This window comes from Falco punctatus (genome assembly GCF_963210335.1).
Source record: "Falco punctatus genome assembly, chromosome: 3".
Taxonomy (NCBI): Eukaryota; Metazoa; Chordata; class Aves; order Falconiformes; family Falconidae; genus Falco; species Falco punctatus.
The window spans coordinates 33,399,022-33,423,661 of record NC_137582.1 but is presented as its reverse complement, the minus strand read 5'-3'; the positions used below and the strand labels follow the sequence as shown (position 1 = coordinate 33,423,661).

Sequence of the window (24,640 nt, the reverse complement as noted above, 5' to 3'; positions counted from 1 at the left end):
GACCCAGTGCAAGAAGAATGTTGATACACTTTATATATATATATATATCTCAGTTAGAGGGCCTTACAAGCCATGTGCCACCAGTGGTGCTTAGGATACACATGCCTTGCCATACTCTTGTCATCTGGGTATCTGCACAAAGATGAGAGATGGCAAAATAGTAAGTGATACAACAGTAATTCCCTCTAAGGAGCTCGTGGTAGCTGACCACTCTGTCACTTATTCTGAGTCTGCCCAGCAGCTGAATACATGGAGGGATGTCAGATCCTAGATCTTCCAGAAAATTTTTAAAAGAGCAGGTCAGATCAATGTTTTTGTATTACATTGTACTTAAGAATAAGCAAAGTATATCACAAACCTGTCAGAATGAGAGATTTTATATATTTATTTTTGGGGCTGATTAAGATTTCTTTTAAGTTCCTGTAAAGGTCTACTTTTTTGTTGTGATTGTTAGGAACTATTATTTTTCATTCAGATCTATCACACTTTTTTTTTTTTTTTTTTTTTTTTTTTTTACTGTTCAGCTGCATGGAAATAAATTGTTTTATTACTGAAATGTGAAAACAAGGATTATCTCACTGGGGTATAATAAATCTTGGTTAAAATACAGATTATTTTTGTTAATGTAATGATTCTATGTTTTAAAAATGTAAAGGTTGTGACAAAAATCAACAAAAGCCAGGAAATTCAAAGTTAATGTTGAATTGTGTCCGTAAAGCACCTCATTAAGCCTAGACATTGTATCCCATATATGGAATCATACAGTTTCCAGAGACAAATGTAATTTTTCATAATACAAGAGCGTGTTAAGGACAGAATCAGTGGATGTCGCTGATCTAGCAAAAAAATAATTCTAGTGTTCACATACTCTGTAATCCATGAAAGGTGGTTCCATCTGGATTTAAGCAATCAAGCACTCTTCTTAGCATAAACTGGCACAAAAAGCCTGAAAAAAAAACCAGCCTTGAGTTCAGTTTCAATGCAAGGCATGTAGCAGGGGAGCTTAATGGTGTCCATCCACTGTGCCTTGATAATAGTCACAATTTTAGAAAATGATTTCTTGGTTTAGCATCAGAACTGTTTGTATACTTTGTGTTGACTTTCTTAATGAAAAAATAAAGTATGTAAAAAATTGTCTCTTACAGCAAGATCTCAGTCATCAAGCATTTCACTGATGCACAAGCAAGTAAGAGCTGGAGCCCTCCAAGTTTGCCTGCAGAATCACCATAGGGCTGACAAGAATCCCAATGCTTCCAGAGTTTGTAACTTGAAAGTAAACCCACACCATTCACTCCCAAGCCATTGCACTAGACTTTTGATCGCTTTTTGAAGAAAGAATTTCCAAAATCCCCAGGGCAAGTCTTACACTTTTTTGGATTTTTCTGGAAAATTGGGGGTTTTTTTGGGGGGGTTTTAGTTGTTTTGGATTTGGGGTTTTTTTCTTCATTTTTCTGCTTTGTTTTGTTTTGTTTGGGTTTTATTGTGGGAAAGAAAATAGGAAAATTTAAAACGTGGAAGTTCCTACCATACAACATGTCCCAAATACATATAATTTGGGGGGTTACTTTCTTTTTATTTTTTATCTTGCAGAAGTTAAATTGTGAAAAAAAAAAAAAAATCAGTTTGTGTCCATTTGTGAAACACACGCAAATACTGCGTAGCTCCTCTGCTATCCCAGGAGTGTTGTGCAGCACGCCAGCTTAGCAGGGCAGAGGGGAGCTTTTTTAATTAGGCAGAAGTGCCAGATAAAATGGTTTTGTTTTCAAAACCTTACTTACCTTACCATGTGGATTACCTGGGGAGTCTAAAGCTTGGAAAGTGTGCAGTGGTCTGCAGTGGAAAGTGTGCAGTGGTCTGCAATGATCTCAGTAGCAAGCAAACATGTGATGCTCCCTGAGTGCTGCCGATGCACAGAGTATAGAGTGTTGGCTGGCGTCAGGCTGGGAGGAGGGGCTGTGAAGTCATGGGTCAGGGTCATGGGCACAACATGGAAGCCAAGAGGAGCTGTTCTTCTTTATGGAAACACAGGGACTTCCTGGTCTGAGCCTGAGCAGGTAAGGTGGAAATGAGCCTCCATATGTTGAGCTGGAGCCAGACCCCCTTCTGGCAGCTCATCCCTTGAGGGCAAGGCTGCTGGGACACTATCTTAGCTTCTGGAGGGAAGAGAAAGCCTTGGAGGCATGCACTGGCCTGACAGAAAACCCAGGAGATGAGGCAGCAGCAGGAGAAAACAGGGTACGCTATTGGCACAAAAGAACTAACTGAATGGCTTCAGGAGGACATGGACAGGAGCTCCATGGGAGGAAGAACCCTCTGTCCCATCCAAATGGCAGTGGATCAAAGAGGTGAGGTGTAATTTATACGTATATACTGGAAAGCTTGAGAGCATTTCTATATAAAACAAAAAGCAACCAGGAAGAAACAGCTCAGTGTTGTCACTGGAGGAGATAACGCTCATACCATGCTTGTAGAGCAGGGGTAGCCAAACCGCACTGCTCCCAGAGACCAAGGAACTTCAAGCAGAGAGGATTAGAGGGCTTTGAACTGGATGCCTGTTGAAGAAAAGAATAAAAAGAGAAGGGAAAATATTCTTGTTGCAAGACATCTGGAAACCCCAGCTGTTACTGACCTCTTTCTAAAAACCTGGGAGCATTGCAATATTTCACCTTCCACTGAAATTCTCTGGCTTTAGTCTGGATTTAAAAGTGTTTATAAGACTTTCCTTGGGGATTCAAACATAATGTGCTGAGCAACTGCACTCTGATTATAAAGATTCATTAAGCTGTCTAAAATCAAGAGCCCCAAAACTGAAGTATCCAAAATCATCAGTCACTTTGAAAATTTAGGTAATCTTTTCCCTGTCTTTTCTCTTTGCCAGCTTAGACCTCTCCTTGATCTATGGCCCTTTTACATTTTTCCCAAGCTAAGAGAGATTAAGCTGTAAGAGAAGAGCCAGATCTGATTTAACTGTCACTCAGAATCAGCAGCTTCAGGGCTACAAAGTCTGCAAAGCTCCTTTGAATTGACTGTCACAAAGGCATTTTTAGGTGTCAAGACCTATGTTTGTTACCTTAATGTTTTCTCAAAGAATACCATCAAAGCATAAGCTTTATCTTGGTTCTAAGGTATCTATAAACTAGCCTAACCAACAGGTATTTTAATGTTGTTATTGGCTTAATTTTTATTTGAAAAAATTCATTTGACATTGTTTGGGATTCATTCCATGAAAAACAAGATCAGAACACAGCCTCTCGGTACCTGTAAATAATATATCATGGACAGATTCAAAACGATTCTGCTCGCATTTGGAGTCTGCTGGCACAGTCTTATAAATTGATTAGTAGTAGCAAGCAGATAAACACAGGGTTAGTGCTGAGGTACTGCTTCAATCCAGAGCTCATTTGCCATCACTTTTAACATATGTTTAGACATGCTATGTCCCCATATTAAAACTCTTTTGACCTACAGGCCTAAAGCAAGATTTAGGCTGAATTTAAGCACCTCATACAGCAATTTTTTCTACCAACTAAGGCTCTGAAGAGCTCTGAGAGTCTCTAGGGCTTCCCTCCTTAGACTAAATGTTTCCTACTTTTTCCTCAGAACTGCCCTGGTTGCAGTGACTTGGTCCTTTGCCCTTGCCTACACTTCACCAAAGTCTGGACAGTCAGCACCGGAGACGCCCAGGGCCATGTCCATACCCGGGCTACAGAGCAAGCCAGGGTCAATGTTCAGTCTTTGGACAAGGTACACCCAAAAGCCCAAATCCTCCCTTTCACTTCCCAGAATGGGAAGTCGATGTCTAAATTGTCTCTTGGACACTGTTCCTGATGAATGCTATTCCTCTGGCAAGGGAAAAAACTCTTCCAAAGAGCATGTTAATAATTAAACCGCCCACTTGACTGCAAGCAAGTGCCCCTTCTTAAGTGGTATAGATACAGCCTTAGACAGCACTGCAAGGGGGCAGAGAGGTAAGTGCTTAGTTTTTCAATGCACACTTTTTAATTCAATTTTGTATTTCAATATTGTAATCATGTCCTGATTTTCTGACATGTTAACTCCACAGGTCCCTCTCAAGGATTTTTTCATAAAGGTACCCATGTAAATTCCAGTCCATAATCAGATAGCTCAAGCTCCTTCACTTATTCCCTTTATGGTCAGCAGGTTTGAAAATCACCTGATTTTTATTTCAGTGACTAAACAGTGAACCCGAACCTAACTTCAAGCACATGGATTTGGATATTTTGACAACCACTGTCTGTCTTGACAAGTTCTTGACAATAATGTTATTACTTCATCCTGCTGAACTAGCAAACTGACAAATAGTCCTCTTTTTTTCAAGTCAGTGCCAGAAGGCTGATTCTTTACTAGAAAGTACTGAGCTAATTATAGCCATGTTTAACATTTATTAGCTTAATCTGAGATTTAAATTTTATTGTACTTTTAAAAATGTTCCATTGTGCTTAAGCAGCAGTTAGATAACTAAGACCATAATCTCATTGAATAGAAAGGTACTAGACAAGGTTTTGCAAGCAGGAATGATTGGAAGAATTCAAAGTAATAAGAAAATCTTTGTCCTTTTAATTTGATCTCAAATCTTGTCATTGCTCTGACTACAAAATTTCTAGATAAATGGAAAATGTCACTCACTTAAAATACCAGGAAAACCAAAATGTTCTGAATTTTGCAGGTATGAGAATATAATAATTCCTCTTGTAGTTTCAGTTCAGCATGATCATTCTTTCCTTATCTAAACTGTTGCATAGATCTCTGCATTCTGAGACTATATTCTACCTCAAAAGTAGCTGGATTTTAACAATGGATGAAATAAGCCATTACACAGTTTGTGTGTTAAAGTGCTCCAAGACCCTTTGGGAGAAGGTATTATATATATGTACCAGAGGTATTATTTCAAGGCAGCAACTCTGCCAAATGTTAAACTGAGACTGAAGTGTTACAGCTGAGTTGTTAACCTCTGGAAAGAGGGGTTTAAACTGCAAATGCTGACCTAACCTTACCTCTGGGGGAGCAAATAGTAATAATGAAAAATTATGCAGCTTTCACCTCCTCTCCAAAGAAAAAATCAAACCTAAACATTTTAAGCTTCATTTTATACTTTTTTCCTCCAGTTAATTTAGACAAGCTTGTTAGCAAAATAATAGTTCCTGTGCTTAGTAAGCAGTATTTCAACTTTCTGACTCCCATTCAGCTGGAAAATCACAAGGTCAGGTTGCTTTCATCTTTGATTTGTAAGTAGAAGAGAATTCTGCTCTTGGCCTTCTCAGTGCCTTCCTCAGAAAATACAACAAACACAAAAGATAGACATGCCAGACACCAGTAGGTCCCAATATATAAAACCACAGAAGCAAGCAAGTAGAAGGGATGGAGGTGAAAGATGACAGAAAAAGTATTGTTTCAGATTTACAATCTTTGGTTGTTACCTTTAAAAAAGAAGGAAAAGACAGAATACTCTACAGTTATGTAGAAGGCCATAATAGACAGAAAGAGAAAACACATCCTGCTTTCAGCAGGCAGGGAGGAAGGGCGAGGCTGTCCAGCTCCACTCAGAACAAACTTTATTTATAAACTCTTGGAGATAGGTGTCACAAAGCAGCCTCAAGTGGTGGGACTATATTTATTCATTAAAAGGGGTTTTCACTGCATCTAACAAATGCTTTATTTCTACTTCTCTAAATATAGCAGGATCTTACTTAAAAATCAAATGTGAGACTCTTCTTGAAACTCCTGGTAAGAGGGCTTTAACTACTGATTACTGAAATACAGGAAGATATGCAAGAAAAAAGATTATTCAGACGACAGTGTTTATCATGCGCTTTATATTTTCCTCTGAGCTGTCCCTGTTACCAGAAATTGGATAGTTTGATAAGACAAAATGTGATAACTTTTATGCTTTCAGACCAGTAGAAAGCAAAAAGGAAGCAAAGTAATGCAAAATAATTACTGCACCATCTACATGGTCTGTGGCCCTATCAGGTTCACAAAGGTGCTACACAATTTTTCTCTCCCATCTTGTCTTCCTCACTAGATTCAGACCATGAATCTCTTCATTTGGCCCTTTGCAAGTAAATTAGGACACCTTCCCACTTGGTCTTCAGCAAACTACTAATGCAGTCCAGCTGTTTGGGGTTTTTTTCCCCCCAAAAGCCACAGAAAGAGCTGGACAAGGGTAAAAAGTAACAGCTACAGCCACAGACAGACACAAAAGAAGAAAAAAAAGAGCAATCCCATGTACTACATTCCTGCCACGGTTGCTTCTCCGCTCACACCACCTATGAAGTCCCTTTCTGCAGTCAGCCCCTCAGCCTGCCCCACTGCAGGTGGGGAAAGGTGGGGCAGGACTTCACCTTTGAGCTGTGGGGAGCGATTGTGGTGGGTTGACCCTGGCTGGATGTCAGGTGCCCACCAAAGCTGCTCTATCACTCCCCCCCCCCCCTCAGCTGGACAGAAAAGAGAAAATAAAACAAAAAGGCTTGTGGGTCAAGATAAGGACAAGGAGATCACTCACCAATTACCATCACAGGTAAAACGGGCTTGTCTTGGGGGAAATAGTTTAATTCATTACCATCCAGATCAGAGCAGGATGATAAGAAATAAAACCAAAACTTAAATACAACTTTACCCCACCCCTCCCTTCTTCCTGAGCTCAGCATCATTCCTGGTTTTCTCTACCTCCTCCCTATCCAGTGGTGCAGGGGACAGGGAATGGAGGTTACAGTCAGGCAATCACATGCTGTCTCTGTTGCTCCTTCTTCCTCCTCAGGGTGAGGACTCCTCGCACTCTTCCCCTGCTCCAGCATGGTGTCCCACCCATAGCAGACAGTCCTCCATTAACTTCTCCAATGTGGGTCCTTCCCACAGGCTGCAGTTCTTTACACACTACTCCACCATGGGTCCCCCCCACCAGGTGCTGTCCTTCAGGCACAGCCGGCTCCACCGTGGGTCCCCTGTGGGGTCACAGCCCGTCCAGCAGCCCTACCCCAGCCTGGGCTCCTCTCCCCATGGGGCCACAGGCCCTGCCAGGAGCTGCTCCAGCGCGGGCTGCCCGTGGGGTCACAGCCTCCTTTGGGTACCCACCTGCTCTGGCGTGGGGTCCTCCACAGGCTGCAGGTGGATAACTGCTCCAGCATGGACCTCCATGAGCTGCAGGGGCACAGTCTGCCTTACTACAGCCTTCACCATGGGCTGCAAGGAAGTCTCTGCTGCAGCACCTGGGGCACCTCCTGCCTCTGCTTCGGCACTGATCTTGGTGTATGCTCACATATCCTCACTTTTCTCTTCTGGCTGCAATTTGTTACACAATTACTTTTTTTCCCCCTTAAATTAATTATCCTAGAGACACTACCACCATTGCTGATAGGCTTGGCCTTGGCCAGAAGTGGGTCCATCTCGGAGACAGCTGGCATTCATTACATAGGGGAAGTTTCTAGCAGCCTCTCAAAGAAGCCACCCCTGTAGTCCTTCCGCTACCAAAACCTTGCCATGCAAACCCATCACAGTGATGAAGTATAGCTCTTGGAGGGCTTCAGGGAGAAGAAAAACACAAACCAGAGATTTAAAACACACCCTCCCTAGCAGAATACTTGCTGATATATTTTTATTTTGGGGGTGCAGAGGTTTGAGCTTGCCCCTTTACCCATTTACCATGGTTTATTTATCAGTGTTCCCTGGTTTAAGAAAGCGTGACCCTTTTCTTCCAGTGTGTGACAATATCTGAGCAAGAGAAGTCCAGCCTCAGAGGCTGGTTGGCATTTTCTGTCACTAGTCCTTAGGTACGGATGTCTCTAATATGCTCATACCCATAGGTGGAAATCGTGGAAACAAATCATGGTCTGCAAACTTCTAGTGCCTCAAGAGACTCAAGCACATAAGACCAGACATAGCTGGTCCCTGGAACAACGTCCCTACTGCAGTGCTTTCACCTCTGATTCAAAGGTGAAGATGCATACTGAGTGGATGGTGAGAAGTCTTGATGGCTTACAGTAATCCACTGACCACAAAAATTTGGGGTCCATGAAAATGATCTGTCAGCTTCAGACTGTTCTCTCCTGGAACTTATCAACCCAAAATTGGAATTCTGTGCTGCTGCCAACAAGTCCAAATAGGCTTCCTTTGTTTTCCTGGCCTCTATGTAACCATGCTATCAAAAAGCAAATTAAGGTCGGAAAATCAGAAGGCAGAAATGATGAGTAACAAAGGCTGAAGATGTATAGTTCCAGTGGGAAAATGAACTGTAAAGACCTTGCAGTTAAAGACTGCAATCAGCATTCAGAGGCACCCTGGAGGTGTGCTCGTGAGAGCTGGAAATATTTCAAAAGCTTTACAGCATTAAAATAAAGCTATCCTAAAAATTTAGCTATTTTAAACAAAACATACTGAGGAAGAGGTATGAAGAGTTTCAATAATCTTTTAAATATTTATATATGGAGAACATATTTTTTATTTCTTTGAAATTATACTTGTTTAAGAAATTGTCTATTTTACCATTCTAAATAAAATTTTCAAAATTACCATGCAACTTCTACTTGAGCTGCAAAATTTTGAGAGATATTTCATAGAAAATCCAGAAGTATTTTGTTTTTCTTCCAAGCCAGAGCAAACCAGAAATTTCAAAACCTCCAGATTGAGTGTGAAATGGATATTGCAGATCTACACAGCTGCATTCACATTTCAAAATAATTATTCTCTGTGTATGCTTATCTGTGATGGCCTAATTTTGCTATTAATTCATTTACTATTAGTTTCCTATCTGCAGAACAAATGCAATTAATGTTCTGGCATTTATTCATATTTTATGATCATCTCACAACAATTAGAAGTTTTCTCATTAAATAATGCTTACTTCATAAATATTTTCAACAGGGTAGCATATCAGAACTGAAAACAAAGCAATCAGAAGATCATCCATATTAAGGTGATGACGTCTTGAGATTTTCTCCTGATTATTGTGCTTCATAATGATATTTCTAAATTAATGTGTATGTGTGTGTGTTAGATGAAATATAATTAAACACTGCTTCAGAAATGGATGCATTATTTCACATTGGTATTACCAAGTATTTATACATATGTATTTTATTTTTATATGTAGAAGACTAAATTTCCTCCAAATCCTGCAGGTATAAGTATGAAGCATGTGCATATAAAAGGGGATGAAGGTGTGAAAAAATGTAAATATTTTTAAGGGAGATATTAGTGCATGTTCCTGTAGGTGTGCAATGATCTTAATTGACCACACAAACTGACCACCATCAGTAGGTGTCGTAATAGATACCATTTCCTGATTTTAAGTAAAAGTAGCAGGCACACTTTTCACTCAGTTTTTGGTGATTCTGGGATAAGAAACAGTAGAAGAATTATGTTGTTTAGGTAGTTATTAATAATGTAGAAAATAACCCTAAACAATCAGACAGAACAGGCTCCTAAACATGTTGACAGCATGGAAATTTTCCAAAACCACTGTTGTATGCATGTTCTTACCTGCACCCACACAGGACTTTGCATATCTTCTCAAGACACTGGATTTTTACTCAGTCTCCAGGACTTTGCAGGTTGCAGGAATACAGGTTATGCTTTGCCCCAGAAAAACAAGTGTGACACCAGCCTACCAAACACCGGTCTTTGAAAATGTGAGTTACAATGCAATATCACTATGACTTCATACAGCTATTGCCATTTTCTTGTTCCCATAACTGAGGGTACACTCAACAGCAAATAGTAAATTAAGGTTATTTTTCCACTGATTTGGAGGAGCATTCTATCAGATTGTTATTATTAAAATGTTTCACAAACCAGGCTGATCTGCAGGATGAATAGACATTTTTATCCTGCCAGGACAAGAGGACAAAAGAACAAAAAAATTCTAATGACTTTTCAAAATCGCAGATAAAAAGTTTGAATAAAGTTTTGCTTTTTGTATATATTTTATTACTTTACTATATTTCATCAATAAAAACAGTTTCTCGAATTGTCCATAATTATATTTAAATGGAGGCACTAATGTAACATTCTGTTGGCTTAAACAAATTGTTCATTTTTAACCCCTAACCTCAGACACAAGCTGCCAGGGTAAAACTGCATTGTCATGTGGCAATTTTTTAAAACATTGATAGTCTCAGATTATTATTCTTGATTTTGATATAATTATTTAAATAATTCCTGTCCGTCTAGAATATAATATTTCTGGGTCATCTCCAGATTACACAAGACAGTTGATTTAGTCTCATACTTGATTGTGAAAAATCTCTACTCCCCTTTCTGTTCTTTCCATCTTCTCCCCTGCCAGGTAAATCCCATTTTTTAAAAAGGCACAGTGTTATTGGTTGGGGTTTTTTTAGCAGATCAGAACTAAGAAGATTCATGAATTCTGAATATCTAATCTCTATACTTTTTTAAGATAAAGAATTGTTTATAGCAAAAGACTGCATAAAGTGAAATCTTGGTCACACAAAAATGACAGCAAAATCAGTTTTGGCTTTTGTGAGAAGGAATTCTATGTAACTCTTGAGGAAAAACTCTGAGTTTCAGTATTCTTACCCTAATTAGATCCAATCTTTCTTCTGTATAACCTTCCACTATATACACTAGCTGTAGATTTCCTTTTCCTTGATTTCCTTGATTGAGTCAGGGAGAAGCACAGATAACAACCACTGTCTATTAAAACACCTTTCATTAATTAAGCTGTAACCGTTAACATAATTAAACTGTTATTATTAATAGCAAACATCTCTCTACCCAGTGCATTCACTTACTTCTTATGCAGTTCACTCCCCAAGTGCTCCAAGTACTTGGATTTCCTCAATTATCTGGTTGGAGTTAAGGCATGAACCCCAGCTGCAGAAGCAACAGCTCATCCAGATGTGCCAGTGGCTTCTGGGCTGGTCTTCAGAAAGATCCCAAGAGTCCCTCATCCCACCAGACATGAACGTCACCCTGTAGTCTTTCTTTGCAAACAACAGTCTCCACCTTCCCACACAAGGTCCAAATCATGCAGCTCCTTGCTGGTGCCCATATGTGCTGGTGGCTTTCCACACTTTTGGTCCGGCCCTTGGTGTCCCGAGCTTCTCTGTTCTTGCAGATCCAGCAGGACTGTTGGCCTCTGGAGCTCACCAGTTCCTGGGACAGTCACACATTCCTCAGCTGGTTACCCTTCCACTCTTTGTCCTGCTTTTGTGCAGTACTTATATCTCTACCAACGTACATGGGTAACCACAGAAGCGACTCTATGCTCACAGGCCACTTGTGGAGCTTCCTCTCCACAAAACAGTAATAGTTATTTATTATATGTGTGATACACATGTAGGAAACAAAGAACCTGCTAATATGCTATAAAATATGTTACAACTTTGAGCCTGGCATCTAATAATACCTACAGGTGGTAACTGTACAAGTTTTAGGTTATCTCACAAGATTTCCTTCCAATAATTGCTGTATATTATACCTCCACAGTGTTAACTATAAAAAAAAAAAACCAAACAAACAAAAAAAAAACAACAAAAAAAAAAACCCAACCCATTTATTTCCTGTGGCCAAGCTGAATAAAACATAAAAAATAGAAAAGAGTTTAAAGCAAATTTAATTTTTACACTTATTTCAATTTCATTGATCTAGGTTACTGTTATCTGTGAATGTAACTTAAATAATAACAACAACATGATAGTAGCAATCAAATGAAATTATGTTAGGTGATGTATTTTCATATTTGTCAACCCAGTCATTGCCCTCAACTATTTCTCCACTATGGAAAGTCTGCTATCCTGCCAATATCTCTATATTATCATCTCTGTTAAGACAGGAAACCAGAAATAGATTTGCCATACATAATCCAGTTATGAACCTGCTTTATTGGAATGAAATACTTTAAATCCCAGTGGTTAGCAAGATGCAGACCTTCAAAGTATTCACTGTTCTGAGGCAGACTATTACCTATACTGACTTCAGGTCAGTAAGATTTTGGTTAAAAAATCTGTACTTAAGGAAAGTGAAAACAACATTTTCTAAAAGAAGAGAAGGTGGCTTATTTTTGAGAAATTATTTTTATTGTTGTTGCTTTTATTGTGGGTAGTTGTTTGGGTTTTTTTAATTGGTAATGGGGGAAAGCATTTCATTGTAGAGGAATGAGGCTGGGCTAATTAGCATTGATAATATACAGCTGTGGGTTGGCTTCATGGTGGTCAAGTTGGCCAATGTAGGTAGGGTGCAGGTGTGGCTGGTTCTGTTAAGTGGTTGAGAGCCAGTGAAGGGAGAGCAGCTGAGGAAGAAGGGGAGAGAGGAAGAAGCAGAGAGAAGAGAGAGAACACATTCCCTGGAAGAGGTGAGATGAGGAGAAGGCAGCAGAGGGACTGACATGAAGAGTGTGCTGGTATGAGGTGGTGAAAGACCTTGTTGTAGCTGGCTAGTTTGGACAGTGCTGTGAGATTTCATTGGTTTTAATATGAGATCATTGCAACTACTCAGAAGCTGGAATATCAGGGGTAAATGCAGCAGTAAAATAGTGAACATCATTAAGCAGATCTGATTTGGACAAAATCAATATGTCTTCCCTATTCTTCATGCAGTTACAGAAGCAAATCACCATGATGGTATGATGTCAAGCATGTCAGAGTCACAGTATTTGAAATGTGCTAGAAATTGTAAAATCCTTCTCAGGTGTTGTTCCATCTTGTTAAGGATCTGTGATCAGGAAGATTTCTCCCCTTTGCTGCTTCTTCTGGCTGTTTCCCACAGCAGAATTCATTAAGAAAACTAAGAAATGCCATGAACTACATTTAAAAGGGAAGCAACATCTTTACTAACTGTTCCCATCACAAAGCATTTCTTTGCCTTGGAAAAGGACTGTTTTCCTGTTGGCTGCATGCAGAGAATGGAAATGGGAAAAAAAATGAAATTGTAGAAACATTCTTAAAAAAGACATATGTTGTACAGATTCCTAAAAACCCTTCCAATTATCCAAAGATTTAATCAAGCATTGTCTGCTATGGACATATGTATGTGCCTGGGGTCTCCTCATACGCTAAGCATGACTAGCAGCTCTACTTGCACAGTTAGTAGCTGCTAAGCTCAAGAAGATGCTCAAACCAGAAAGGTAAAAGTGTTCCAAGTACTGTAATGGAGTTGCAGGGAATGAAGATATATGAAGTGTGAGAGGAAAAGCAATATGTGTTAAGATTTTGATCCTATGAACTGATGTGGTCTGCAATCACACTGTTAGAGCTGTCTGACTCTTTAGGTAGTCTAGTCCCGTTGCTGGAGCCCTGTAGTATGGCATCAAAGTGATCAGTGGTAAAATGGGCAGTAAATTGTAAATATCAACCTTTCCTGCTGGTTTTACACTTTGATAAGAGCTGAGATAGTGCTTTTCAAATAAAATATTTTTCCTTTCTGCACTTCAGCGTTTTCAGTTTGGAAAAGCCTAATACATTTCAGGTCATATAGCTTGCTCCCTAAAGTGAGATATTTACTAATTTAGAAGCTGCTATCAAAAATAGCAAGAAATAGGAAATGAAAGAGAGAGCGAAATAGTGAGACCTTTCCTGGCACAATAATCTCTAAGGCTTTGACCCAGCAAAAAATCGTCTCTGCTTAATCTTGAACATGCTGGCAAAAGTTCCAAATAAGATATCAGGAAAGGCAAACGTATTTCTGCAGTGGAAGAGTTTGTATTAACTTATCACTTTGTAATTTACTGAAAAGGTTACTTTATTTGAAATGATTATTCTTTAAAAGCCATAGTAATTTTTGTCTAACTAGAGAGGGAGACAGAGTCAAACACAAGTGTCTTGACAACACTTTCATCTGACAGACTGGAATTGGACTGTAGGTAAGACATGGTTCAGGATTCCACTTTCATTTCCCTTCAGTGTAAGTTTCACTTATTAGTTATCTTGGATTCAAATGCATTTAATAATTTTTTTTAAATTATTGTTGTACTAAGTAAGCACTAAGCTAGTTTCTGTGAAGTATGTTGAGATCCCCAGGAAAAAAAGCACTGTCACAAAAAAAACCCAAAAGTCAATAAAATATATTTAAAAAAATATTAATAAACTCCAGTAATGATGACATTTTGTCACAGAAATGCTCAGTCCTCTGTGCTGCTCCCATACACAATACAGTATTCAAATAAGATATGCAGCTTTTTACAACAAAATTTTGCATTTTCCAACATTCTTCTTGATTTTAAACATTTCTCATATTATACTTGACATGAACATTCTTTTTCTGCTTTTTCTGCTCAGTTGTTGGCAGCTGTTACAGTGCTTTAATCTGAAAAAAAATAAAAGCTTGCAGAATGGCTAATTATCATATATTACATGTATTCCTTATTTGGTGAAAATTATGTTAGGTGAATGTACTAATCCAGAAGACAAACCTGATGCAGATTACAAATAAGGAGAGTGATTTTAGCTAATAGAAAATAAAATCCTCAGAGCTATACTGAGTATACCATGGAAACACAGGTGTACTTTTTCCTTTAAAATAAAAGTGAACAACTATTCTATATAATTAGTGAGATTGTCTAAATGCCCAGTTTTACCCTCCAAACTAAGGTCTGTTTACTATCTTAGTTTTTTTATTTTTTTTCCTCAAGGAATTAGAACATGCTGAAATTTTTGAAGCTAAAGCACTTCCTTTTTGTCTTGATGTAGAAACTGTAGGATTAGCTGCCTGAAAATGAACCCATTAGATAGTAATATCTTGATTACAAGCACTTAAACTCTCATACGTATCCAGGTTCATCAGAGGTTCTACAAAATTAATTTTCTACAAAATGTAGAAAAAAACATTTACTGGTCCATCATGACAATATCTTTGTTCTAAAACAAAAATGGAGATCTGCAAGCACCATCATGTGAATTTAAAAGCTTTGTTCACCTTTATTAGTAACGTGATATGCATATATATACTTATACCTTGACAAACTTTCAGCTCCGCTGTCCTGAAGATAGTTGATTGCTGCACTTTCTGCTCATTATCCTCCATATCTTGTGTCCATCTTCTTCTTGACTCGGTCCGCATATCACTGATGGAGTTAGCTACACCGTGTCTTCCAGGAGACGTCTGGTCTCTGAAGCTCTCTGACCTATCACTCATTCTCTCCATTCCCAACACTTTAAGCTTGTGGTGGAGCATCAAAGAGCTGCTGCTACATACTTGGTATCTTCCTTGACATTGTTCTCCATGAAAAAAGACAACTCTAATCAGACCATGGAAAAAATCCAGCCCTAAGACTCAGACAGTATACCAGAGATGAGGAAAATCTCAAGCAAGCAGTGAAGCTCAGGATCCCACCTTGGCTTATTTGACCATTATTAAGTTGCAGGAGCCAAGTGTTTGAGCTCCTTTAGAGTAAGGATGTTTCTAGCCTTCAGCTCTGGCCCTGTGGATTTTGGTCCTAAATGTCCTCTGCCACTGCTGCCTGCTGTTTTCTAACAAAACGGGCAACTGTTCCCAAATTGTCTTGCATCAGCAATGTTTGGGTAATGCGTCTCTATTTCATGGAAGGTATACCTAGAGAGAGAATACATAATGAACTGTTGTGATGAGGCATTTATCTCTGCAACGTTGAGAGGTATAACTTAAGAGCGATGTATAGTAGCCATGAAGATAAATAGCACGGCAGGGCAGAGTATCATGTATAAAACATTCCTGGCACTCTAGGTTCCATTTCATTATTAGATTTTTAAAAAGAACCATTTTCTTGGTTAGTTTCCAGACCTAGCAGTCACAGAGGCTAATTTCAAATTGCTTGAGGCCTTGGAAACAAAGATGTATTTTTGCAAACACTGACTTAAGTGCCAATAAAAAATGTGAGCAGGACCCACCCAGCCCTGTAAGGGAATTATACACAAGAGAGTTTTTTCCCCTCACAAACCCCCATCTCCCCCCAGTTTTTTCTGTCATGCACCAGCGTTTACAGGTTAGCTTTCAAAACAGCAAAAATATTAGGCAGGAAAAAAAGGTAGCTAGCTAGACAGATAGACAGATTGCCTCCTGTAGTGAGCAGTTTCTTTTGATCCGCATGTGAGGTCCTTCCTCTTTACCTGTCTCCACTGAGATGTCCCCTGGAGTATATTCAGGAAGGATGTGGGACAAAAGCAGGAAGTCCTCAGCAGATCAGCAGGAATGGTTAGGTGTGTAGGTGTTAAAGATTTAATGAATTTGGGTTGCTTAGCCTAAAGAAAAGGAGTCTGGAGGGAGAGCATGGCAGTTACTAGTATGCATATCACTACAATAATCTATAGTAAGAGACAGAATAAAATATTCTTCATGTTCACAGTAAACAGGAGAATCTTAAAAGACAGCATGAAGGTTCAGGTTAGATACCTGGAAAACCTTTGTAATGTAATGGTAGTAAAGCACCAGAATAAGTTACTGGAAATGTGAAATTTGCACTACTGAAAGTCTGATGTGAATGTTTATCTAGAGATAACACAAATGCAATTAACTCTTCTTTGGCTCATGGAGATAGACTGTGAAATCTGCTAAAACCCTTTCAGACCAAGGATTTTGTGATGTGTTAAAAATGCCACATAATAAATATACACCCAAATCACCCAAATGATAGTGATAAAGCAGTACAAATATAAAATTAATAATAATCATTCAGCAGAGCATCTTATCCTAGAATTGTTAGCTTGCTTCTTTTTTTTTTTTTTTTTTTAGGTTGTGGTACCAGCTGGCAATAGCATGATAATATATTTATCCTCATTAGAGACAAATGTGTTATTTTATGGTTAATTCAGTATGTAGACTTTAGACCCTGTGGAGTATAGTTCAAGCCTCTGTTTTGCAACAGAATCTGTTACTTCAGTTAATTATTTGCTCTCCCTGAACCCTAGTTTTTCACCTGTAGAAGGAGGACAACATCTCTTCTACACTTTAATTAGTTACTGTAAGAATATGTGGAACGAAGAATGGAAACCAGCTGCTTCCAGGGGTGGCCAGACACTTTGTTTAGATAAATAAACTCCTTGGGAACAAGGAATGTGAAGTTCTCATTTTATGGGTAGCATTATAATGAATATCAGTTATTTAATATTTCAAGACAGTAAGCACACCAGATGTAAAAAGTTATTGAACCTTAAAAGTGTTTCTTGGACCAAATGGCTCTAATGGCAATTAATTTGCTGTGAATAATTATTTTCAGCCAAATATATTTGGGTTTATGTCTGTATAATTTGCATGTACTTTTGCAGTGAGGTAGATGAGGACTTCGGAATGGCATGGAATAAAAACAAAGCTTTCATGCCTCTAAGGAAAGCTCTTCCTGAAATGGTCAGAACCACATGGCTAAAAGTTTCAGACTGGCTCTTTACGCACGATCGATCGCTCAGCACACCAGCTTGCCAAGCCAAAGTACAAGCCTTCCACTGGTGTTAGACTCCCACTACCTAGAGACTGTAACAAAGTCTTGTTCCTCAAGTTCCTCCCCTGAAAGTGCAAGTGTAAGAACTGGATCTCCCTCCCCCAGGGGAGGAGGCTTACCAGGAACTCAGCTCAGACTGTGTTTGATCTTACGTGCAAGGTGATTGAAGTGCAACACTCTGCACAGGTGAGTGTTGTCTCTGTAAGTCCTCCCCTTGCCTCTTCTCTGTGCAGCAGTCTGGCAGTTTCTCAGTTTCCTTTGCAGTCCTGTGAGCTGAAATTGGCCCTCTTCTTTGTTCTTTTTTCTCTTTTTTTTTTCTTTTTTTTTTGGGGGGGTAGTGTTAAATGTCACTTATTTAAGGATCTGTAGCCATAAAGCACTTTTTAGACTGTTCCTTTTTCTCACTTATGTTTACAGGGAGTGGCATATGTATTTTTAACTAGCAGCTATAAAACCTATAAAAAGACACAAGGCTTAACATTTTAGCTGAAGTACAGTGAAAAAAGAATCTGTCTTAAGACCCTTGTTACAAGCTACAAGATTACTAATAAAGTAAAATATGTCTCTTTGTAAAGATTTGATTCAAAAGGAAAGCATAAGATTTTTAACAACTACATTCATTTCACTGAAGACGTCCCCCAAACCAGTATACTCTTGCCCCAGACTTCACAGAAACAAAAAAATGGAACACTTCTATTTCACTGAAAAATGTATAACTCATTCTGGGTTTGATGGGCTTACCATTGACAGCTTTCACATTGTTTAACACATTTCAGGATGTCACTATGAGCCTTACATATAGACCAGATAAAATAACTTTTCTTCACTGATGTTCAGTCTTGGAGCACATTCAGCGGCTGCTGTCATAGTCAGACCCACAGTGCGAGGTAGATTGTTCTGCATGTGTCACAAACGCGCACTCATGCCTACGCATGTGCAGAAGCCAAGCCTGTAGAGAAAGCTGGATGACTCATCTCTAGTGCTTCTCATTTTTTTGCTAGCCAAGTTGGATACAGGGGCCTCTTTTTGTGCAAAGACTTCCAGGACTGTTGTCATTATCCTCCACCTCCTCTCTCTTTATCACAATACCTTTACTCTTTTTTTTTCCCTATATATAATTCACATAAGCTAGTTTGTAAGTATTCCTTATTTTGTTCCAGTCATGTGGTGGTGTTCATGCCATACTCAAGTTATATGAAGACAAATGTTCGTACAGAGATTGATCAAAACATCTTTTGGTAAAGTGAGACAAGTCTGGCTCACTGATTGTCTGAATGCTACAAAACCAGAAGCTCTAGATATTCTTCAAAGCTGGGAGAATCTGCCAAGCAGAAGAAAACCAAAACCTCACTTAAAAGTCATATATGAATCTTTACATAACATACAGTCTATTTTTACAAGTACTATCTAAACAATTTGCACCTTTTGGTATGGTATTGCATAAAACCAGTATTTCTGAAAGAATTTATCACTTTTAAAAGTTGTGTTCTATCTTAACAAAAATAAGGAAGAAAGTTATTACTATTTTAAAGTCTAACAGTCTGAAGCTAAGAGAAATTCCACCCCAATATCTGATATAGTTCCTCAGGTTCAGTGAAAACTTTTTTTTCTGCAAGTCATTCCATTGAAATCCAGGGAATTATGGGCGGGGGGGGGGGGGGGGGGGGGGGGGGGGAGGGGAGGAAATGGTTGAATAACATGCATATTTGTTCTAGAATCAGGAGTATAACCCATACGTGTATTCTTCACTATCAAGTCATTATTATGTCCAAAAAGATCACGTGCATCCGTGTAACTTTGGTGTGTCTCTTAAGATTAATTTCATATTATCTGTAGTGAAATATACTAATAAAGTGTGTTTCCACAGTTGAACATTCAGAAGACATAATTTTATAACCATTTGAATGAGCATGCAAGTTTAATTGTCTGTCTTTGTGCTTGTTCATTGCCAAGCAAACTTTTGGTAAGTGTCCCATGACATATTTCAAATACTTTGCTACAACATTAAATATTTTTGTGGTACCTGAATATTAGTGGTGTAATATATTCTCATTTATGTATTTACATGATTTTCTTTCTCACAGCGGTTCAATACAACTTTATTCAATTAGCTTTTTCTGCAGGATGTTGCCAACATGTGCATTCAAGAAATCTTTTGACAAGTAACATTACAATGTGTGTTTTCATTTGCACTGGGGAAATAAGTATTGCCAAAGAAAATTAGGAAACAAATAAAAATAGTCATCTGTGGAAATAAAAATGGTCATCTACTTGTCCAGAGAAGAATCAACCAAAAGGTGTATAAATATAGACAAGGTGAATTATGTGTCAATTCAGTGAGTGCTTATTTCCACATATTTAACCAAGACATTAGCTGTAGAAGTACAATCCTTTCCAAGGCTTGATGTATGGCTTATCAGAAAGCTGCTCCAGCCCCTGGAGCACCCCCTGCCCCTCCTGCACTGACTTGGGTGTCACTCCTCTCTCCTCTGGCTGCTGCTGGTGTTGCACAGGGGTTTCCCCCCATTCTTAAATATGTTATTCCATAAGGCGCTACCACCATCACTGATGGGCTCAGCCTTGGCCAGTGGCAGGTCTGTCCTGTAGCCGGCTGGCATTGGCTCTATCAAACACGGGGAAGCTTCTGGCAGCTTCTCAGAGCAGCCACTCCTGTAGCCCCCCCACTACCAAAACATTGCCATGCAAACCCAGTACAAATCACAAGTTGAATGGGTTCTTCTTTGAAGGCTGTGGAGCCAAAGTAAAAAACTAAGCACTTGAATTCAAATTTCTAGTACAGAGCTAAAGATGAAGTTTTGAAGTTTCTCAAAGTACTTTTCTTGAACCAAGCTGAAGCATCACCTCAGGTGAAAAATGACATTAAGCCAGATGGCATAGCTGTAGAAGCTGTATGAGTAAAAAGAGTCCCAGAAAAGGAAGTAAATTTAAATGTTGAAGAATAAAAATAGGGGAAAAAACAACTACAAAAAGAACTAAACTACACTACAGAAAGGTTTGAGTAGTGCCTTAAGTAAAATTCAAGCTAGTGGCTGAGAGAAGCTAAACAGTGCAAGAAAGTACAGGGGGTGGACATCAGGGGATGCGAGATGCCACTGTACCATGGCTGGGGTAGAATGTGGACCTCCCCACCACTGACCAGTTATGACCTCACCCTGGGAATGTACCTACAGTCTGTCATCTAGAGGTGAAATTTTAACTATACAAAGTGTTATACTCTGGCAGATGGATCACTTGTTTGAAGCAATGCTTGTCTTTACAGTGACAGCAAATCATGAAGGCAAGGTAAGTGTGTGAGTTGGAGGTACTTCCAATTCCTCTTCTTGAAACATAGCTATAGGTATTTGATTTCTTAACGCAAAAGGCAATCACGTCACAAAATGAAGATGAATGTGTCTCTATATTTCTAACATGCAGGTGTTAAAGTATTTATTTCTCAGTGTAAACACGCACGGTGCCTGAAGTACAGCTAGTTGCAGCAAGTTGATGGGCACCAAGCAACACAAAAAGGTAATCTGTCAGCATTGCCAGGCTGCAGATTCAAGGCAGAGCACCAGCTGCTAACAGGTGTTTTATACTATAAACCATTATTTGTGTTTAGCCTCTCCCCATTCATTGCTGAGGAATAGAAAATATGATGTTACCATTCCTTGCAAACTTTTCAGTTTAAATCCCTGTTATGGTTCTGTTACACTCAGCATATACTGAACTAGAAAGTACAACACAGAAGCACAGGTGCAGAGTTTGCTGAAGTATGACAAAAATGGACAGAAAGTTATACAAGCTGTGAGGTAGATAGAGTTCATCTGCCCAAGGTGGACAGGTCAACATTCAACAGAAAGAATGAAGGTTATTGGTTTCACGTGGCCAGGGGTTTCACTGTCTGAAAACACAGACTCTAATGAGGATTTCTGTGAAAGAGAGCAGAGACGAACCTACCTTTGTCCCTTGCTCTGCACTAAAAATGCAAGATGAAATGCAGAAATTAACATCCACTGCTGCAGGTTTCAGCCGTCCCATTCCTCCACAAATGAGGAAAAAAACAGCCCTTTTAACCAGCCCTAGCCTTATTTTTGACTTACAAATATTTGTCTCAGCACTAGTCTTGACTTTTAAATAAAAACAACACAAAAGAGTTAACAGATCAAAGAATCAAGGGGGATTATAAGTAGAAGAGCATTTTATGGGGGGGGGAGGTGGTGTTCAGATAGGCTATTAAACCTTTATTTTTTTCAAAGTGAAATACATTCCTGTGAAAGTTCTCTCTGTTAACACTGCCCTAAGATAGGAATTAATTTTATTTCATTAAACATTTCTTCCAGTGATATACACAGTTATAAAAAATCAATAAAAATGGTCACTAAATAATGGTTGCTAAATGGTGATTACAGAAAAGATTTTACAAACAGCAGTAGGCTCAAGAGGTCAGGAGTGAAAAAAGAAAGAGACCATTAAGCTAAGTAGGAACAATCTGCATGAAGCAGCAGTACAAAGTGACCCTCGTAAATGTAAAAAAAATTAAGTGCTAGGTCCATATAATCAGGACAACATTTTAGTACTAGAAAAAAAGTTTATAAATTTTGTACACCACTGGAAGGAAATTTATCTCCAAAAGCACTGACAGGACTAATCAAGTCAATGTTGGTCTGACTGTCTTAAATCAACAAGTTTTTTATTCAAGTTAACAACAACCATTTTTCTAAAAATTATTCATAGCTGTAAGCAATATTTGATCACATTTTAGGACAAACAGCGTACACCATAATGGCCATTACATAACAATCTTAATTTTACCAAAGCTTTTAATTTTGTTTTTTATTGTCAGAAACTTTCAATATTCAGAGAAAAAGTGTCTGACTACCCAAAAAACCCACCTAAATAAATTCAAATTAATATTAACCACCTTAAAAACACACAAAAAAAGGACATCTTTGGAATGATCTTACTTTCTAGTATTACTGTATGTTCTGTTTTTCTTAAGACATCAATATGTCTTAGGACTCAATATTTTATATATAATGCAATTAAAATTTTAAATCATGATAAATATTTTGTTTATGCTAGATGTGTAAATTTTACTGCAAACACTCAGCTAGACATCTTATCACATAAGTCCTTCCCTATCCAAGACTAGAATTTTCCATTATTGGAAAGAAAGGGATATTTCTTATGGATAAAGTATTGCAGTTGAGTCTCAAAATATCTGAGTTCAATCTTCAGATTCTCAGGTGCATAAATCTGTATTGAAGACTTACCAGAGCTATTTAGTTTACCTGTTTCAAGTTAGACTTCCTCAAATGAGAGCTACCCAGGCTGTGAAATCGTATTCAAGCTGCTGTGGCTTCATTTATACCATCTTTATTTTCATTGCACTCAGGCAACTGAGGGAGTACCTTTGCACAGTATTAAGATGAAGTACTCTAAGGATTGTTTTCCAAAGAATTGTGAGAGTCTTTCTTTGTCCTTCCTATAATCCACTGTTGGAACAGCTGGATACTAACAGAAGACTGCAGGCTTTAAAGTGACATTTTGGTGCTTGTGCTGGTGCTTTATTTGTGATTAACCTATACTACCAGAGAGTCAACTATTCTGAATTAAAAACACCACTTTGAGTGAAGGGATGTGCTTGTGGGCCTAGGATCCTGGACTGGACACAAACTCTTCCCGGTGGAATAAATCGACTAGTGCAGCCTCAGGCAATTATTTAAACACTTTATATTCCAATAAATCCATCTGAGAACTGGAAATTATATTTTTTCTTCCCCACACTTTATATGCCTGATTCATTCCAAGCTCTTGTAAGACAAAAAAAAATCAGCTAGTATATATGGAAGAAATTTCCTAATTAACAGTTTTTAGATCAGGTTTTGAGACACAGGGTCTTTTGTGTGAGGAAACAGTCCAGTACATTGGGACCTGTGCATTGATTCAATGTGTAGGAGCTTATGTATTGAAGGTAGTAAATCATCTTCATAAAGAGGTATTACAAAAATTTTCAAAGTATTGTTTACCTTCTCTTTCCTATAACAATACGGCAGTTTCCCTAAGCCCAGGAAAGAGGAACCACCACGTCAGTTTTTGCAATGCTCAGTTCAAACTACCTACAGGAAAGGGACGTGATTCAGCATTGAAAACTGCTGCTACAAAAAGTGTGCTACAAGAGATCAAACTTGACTGTGTCAGTTCAGTATATGCAATTGAAAAACTGCTGGAGGGAATTAGCAAGCACAGTCTAAGCGAAATATCTAATCTTTCAGACCTATTTGTCTCTGGATATTGGAAAACTCATTACTGTCACCCCCTGTAAAATAGTACAAATTTGGTAAATAAGAACCCTTTGTCTATCCTCGCATCTCTATATGCCATGCAACAGCTTTGTCAGATAACGGCAACCAGAGGTGAAAGTAGAGTTCCAAGCCCAGGATGTACATGTTACGTACATTGCTACTGGTAATTTGTTCATCCACTGCCTAAATAGCTGTAGTTCACATGATTTATCAAAGCTGCAATACACATGGAATCAACACCCCTCAATCCCACTGCTTCTATTCTTTTCACACAATTGCAATTGAGCCATTTATCTGTAGACCTGATGATGGCTTTTCATATCAATATCACTCAGCTCTATATGTGTGCTGCTGAAAAATTAGTTATGAATGATTGACACTCACCTCTGTGGGAAAATTACTTGGGGGGGCAATTAGGGAAAACTGGGACCTAATAGAGGCATAGTATTACAGAAGGCTTTTTTTAGGGTAAAATACAGCTATCACTTTCAGGATGGTTGGCACACACGGAATCTACTTTACCGCGGCTCCCTAAGCAGCACACCCTGCCAGCTCAGCACGTGCTGATAGGGGTAACGGAGGGTGGAGTGGAGCAGACTGTGGCCAGGGTCTGTTGTACTCCCTGCTGGAATGGGAACTTGATGGCACCACAGCTGATGAGCTGCATAGATAAGCTGCATAGTGAAGCTGCACATTGTCATGTGAAGAATCTATGAGATGTTTGCTGCTCAACCAACCGCTGTGGCAAAATTACTTTCCTCAGGTGAAATAATCTCATTGTAATACCAATGCTCACCTCCATCTCAAAGTTACCTGCCTCCAAGGTTCTACCACACATCACTGGGCAGGTGATACCAGTCAGTAACAACAATATGTATGACTAGAGTCGCTCAAGTTCCACCTACATGTAAAGAAAATGAACTGGTCCTGGACTGAAATAAATCCAGAGGGGTGG

The 24,640-nt window shown here is 38.8% G+C and overlaps 1 long non-coding RNA gene across 1 annotated transcript; it reads right to left on the bottom strand.

Annotated features, from left to right (window-relative positions):
• Positions 1–486: 486 nt before the first annotated feature.
• Positions 487–24,640, bottom strand: LOC308061609. Its single transcript, XR_013927296.1, has 2 exons — positions 6,995–24,640; positions 487–6,962 (listed from the first exon to the last, which is right to left on the bottom strand). It is a non-coding gene; the product is annotated as an uncharacterized lncRNA (long non-coding RNA).